Consider the following 4,457-nt stretch of genomic DNA (forward strand, 5'->3'; position numbering starts at 1 on the left):
TATTCTCGTTTACGTGGATGATATTATTGTTACTGGTAACAACCCTACGGCTATTAATGATGTCATCACCAAGTTGGGCACCTCTTTTGCAGTTAAAGATCTGGGTAACTTGCTGACACGAGGTCGAAGACTCGCGTAAAAATAAACCAAATACAACTAATTAGATAGTGGTAAATGGGTGTAGAACACGAAGAGTTTGTGGAATATGCGTTACTGAGTAGCTTACAATTAAATTAATATAAATGTAAATGATAGGAAGTAATTTTCAAGCCGGTTTTTTTTATTAGATTTTAAGAACTAAATTAGCTAATACGAAAGTTGTAAACAATTGATCGAACAAGTATTTCTCTTGGAATTCGGGTTATCACGCAACACTCTTGTTAAGGTTCAATGGATAAATCATAATATCTTGATTTTGTGTAAATGTGATTAATCAAGAACTAAGTACTCGGATTACTAGAACGCGAGGTTGTTACTTGTTAATCAATCAATATGTTCTTAACCCTAATTCCTTCTACTAAATCTCAATTGTCAATGACACCAAGAACGTATAGAACGCAAGTAGGTTTAACACGATATGGACAGATTACAAACAATCAAACAAACATCATAGTTATACTAACATCAACAATTAGATAACCAATCCAATTCAAGAACAATAAACATAAGTGTATTGTGAATAACCTTACATCCAAGAGAGGGTTTAGCCACACATGATTGGTATCATTGATTCAATCTTTAATCCAAAGCAATCAAAGATTATAGTGTTAATCTTCAATTAAAATCACCCAAAATATTGTTTCAAGGCACCAAAATCACCCCACACAAATGTCTAGATCGGATATCATGAAAAGGATCTCAAAAGCCCATTATAACATCAAATTGGAGTTGTAACCATCACCAGCGTGCAGGCCCCACCGTAAGCTACGGTGGCCACCGTAGCTTACAGTGGCTTTGAAAACCACTACGGTAGGTTCTAACTGTTTACGGTAGGAAGCTACGGTAGCCTCAGCTCCAACACACTTGATCTTCTTTGACTTGTTGACTGCCATCGCCAACTCTCGAGTCCTTTGCTCCTCTCCATCATAGTTCACTTGAATCGCTATTTTTAGCACTTGTACCTACAAACGCACGACATAGTGTAGTAATCCAAATTCGTGAAATTAAACATAAATGCATACGTTTTAACGAGAAATACTACACTTAAGGGTGGTTCGGCAATCCACCCGTCACATTCCCACACTTCAATGTTGCTTGCCCTCAAGCAACTCATCAAACCAATTGTTTTTAGAACACCACCTCCACACAAACCACAAGCCCGACTCGATCAAGGTCCTAAGTCATACCCTATTCCCACATAATCAGAGGTTTGCACTAGCTTACTTGATATTATATTTTAAAACATAGAATTCTAGTCAACCTTAACATGCTTTTGGTCTGTACTCGCACATAACACATCGTCACTCATTAACTCACTTATCGGTGACTGTTCCAAATATCACAATCATACTCGATTCTCCTCGCATACGCTTGTACCACTGTCAAATCTCCACCTAATCATGCTTTAACATAAATGCAAATCAAGAGGTCTTAAACGGGTTGTAATGAGGCTAGGGGTAAGGTGTGGAATGAGGATATTGGAAGTGGCTCAAATGATCCGACCTGGCTTGTTACATCAAAACTAAATTAAACAGTAAAACACACTACTATATACATAACAGTTTTCATCACTAACTCGAACCACAAGGCTTTGAACAATGCCTCAACTTTTCATTGTCTTTTTTTTTCATCAAACTTGCATAAACAATTAACTACTACTCTCTATTGATTACTGACAAAACAACTACAATTACAAAGAACAACCTACTAAGCCAGATCGTCTCACTAATACATCGGGGTTATATCAAATAAAGGAATAGGTCCAATAAAGTTTTCTAAAGGAACCAAGCCCCCTCCCCTCTCATTATCCACGCTCATATATGTAATTTATGAGGCCCAACCCCCAAAACCCACACTCACACTCATCCTAGAAGAGGTTTTAACCTATGTGCCTCAATCACTTTTACATTTATGCCAAGCTAAGGTCTTGAAGTGCATTGATGGCACAAGTTCTAACGGAGAATAACCATTCCTTCACCGCTCTTCGTTTTCCCAATACCCCAGTGACTGTGGGCATGTTATGTGATTAGATAAACTGAAAGCATGCTAACCTTGCCTAGATTATTACTCGACCACAGTTTTAACATAGCTAAGCAAACTTGATTTTTAGGGGAATTATGACCATGACAGGGAACCAAAACTTTTCCCCAACAATCTTACCACTTTTCCGGTGTTTTTCTTTCAATTTTTTTTAATTATATATATATATTTATTTATTTTCATCCCCCCTTCCCACACTTGAGATACATTGTCCTCAATGTAGGGTATTTAGGGTAACAAAAACACCACCACAAGCACGATCCTTAAATTCCAACTTGTCATTACTCCACCCAACCTTCCAAGACCCAAACATAAACAGAAAAATATGATACAAAAATGTACAAGAGGACACCTGATTTGCTGCCGACGTAGCTCAATAGTAACGTGGTTGCGGTGGTCCAAAGATGGACGTCATCACGTCCGTGAATTCACCGAAACCAAACGCCCCCTGATCCTCTCCACCAGCTTGACCTTCTCCTTGAGTTTGATGCGGGTTCACCCATTCGGAATGATGCAATGGTGGCATGGGATAATTCACCGTACCGTCGTATGGTGGCAATGTGGTGTAGTCGACGATCGGTGGGTCAGCCACCACAGGTTGACCAGAATGCCACGCTTCATGCATTCTCCTTTGACGGTCATCCTCATACCGATGATTAATTTCTCTTTGCTCAGCATAAGCGTGGGTCCGGTTCCACACTTCTTGGCGATCATACATTTGCTTTTGGGCCTGTTCCATGCTCGCGCCCATGAAAGTTTGGTGATCAAATAATGTCTGAGTTTTCTCGGCCCAATTATAGTAGTGTGCTGGCCTGGTGTTGAATATTACATCCTGCATGCTGCCATGGTGTGCCCAATGTGGGTCAAATGTTTACCTCGAATAATCAAATGGTAAGGCACTTCCACGTCCCCGTCCTTGCGCACTTGAACTACCACCTACTCCTTCACTTTCCATCGCAACCCGCTGGTTCATCATCATAATCATCCTCTCCACTCTCTCCCTCTTCATCATCACGCTCACTTTCATCTTCTTCTCCCGGTTGCAAAGGTCGCGCATCAACCTTCAATGCCCTCCATCTATGTCCCTCACTTTTCAATATATGGTACCTGTCACTTGCTCGGTATTCCTAACCAACCCCCAACTTCGTCACATCGAACAGCTTGTGTTTCTTCCCAAATCCAATATCATTATCTCCAATAACACCAAACCGCATCAACAATGCGGTAATCAACCGACAACGTGGAATAATCTTCCTACTCACATTATTCCGGCTTATCCAAATATTGTTAAGTACTAGATACCGGAATGAAACAAGTGGTCCTCCATGCATCAAAGAATATAGAATCGGGACATCGGGATACCGAAATTCTTGCATATCCCCTTTTTCTTTGGCATGACATTGTGTAAACAAATGATGAGCAACATCTTTGGCTCAATCTTCAAATTCTTCCTCAATAACTTCCCATCATAAGTGTCGGGTAAAAACAATGCTCCCAACATCATTCTCCACGTTGGATGCCTATCGGGTTGATAATACAAGTCATTCAAATCTGGATATACGTAGTTGCTTTGAGGCTTACTGTCAAATCGTGCAATTTGCCTCAATGTTCTAAATGACATAGTGACCTCAATGTTGTTAACAGTTCCAACAAGCTTCATCCCCAAGGGTTTATTAAACGAAGGACATCTCAACGTTGCCATCCAGTCTTTAATTTCATTGATGAAAACATACTTCTCGTTTCGATCATAACACCTGAGGGCTGCTTCCCAACCCAATGCCTTGAATCGGTCAAAAACATCAAACGGGCCAAACTCACGTTCCGGGACCATTTTCTCACAAATAAATGCGTCGTACTTCTTTGTCAATGTATTCATTTTCTCGTGAAACAACTCTGGTTGCCATCTCAAATCATTATCTGTTAGTGGTCCATGAGTCCAATTTGGTTTAACATACTCCACCTCTTCTTCCCGTTCTTGTTGTTGTTCTAACCTCCGCTTTTTTGCTTGTTCGGCAGCAGAGTTGCTAGAGGAACCCGCAATCCCTTTTCCTTCATCCTTAGCAGAACGTCCCATCTAACAATGACAAACATTAACCATGTTAGTATTCATCTCTATATGCATTCCCACACTTGCTTGTTTCTACGGCTGTGAATATACGAAAGTCATAAACCATTTTTCACAAAATTTTGACAACATTTCGTTTAAATATAGAACATATCCCATTTTCAACTTTTGTCAAACTATCATTTTCCATACC

The sequence above is a fragment of the Bidens hawaiensis genome, unplaced genomic scaffold, assembly GCF_021521415.1.
Source record: "Bidens hawaiensis isolate Kalapana, Puna unplaced genomic scaffold, B.hawaiensis_p1.1 tig00008036_1, whole genome shotgun sequence".
NCBI classification, from domain to species: domain Eukaryota; kingdom Viridiplantae; phylum Streptophyta; class Magnoliopsida; order Asterales; family Asteraceae; genus Bidens; species Bidens hawaiensis.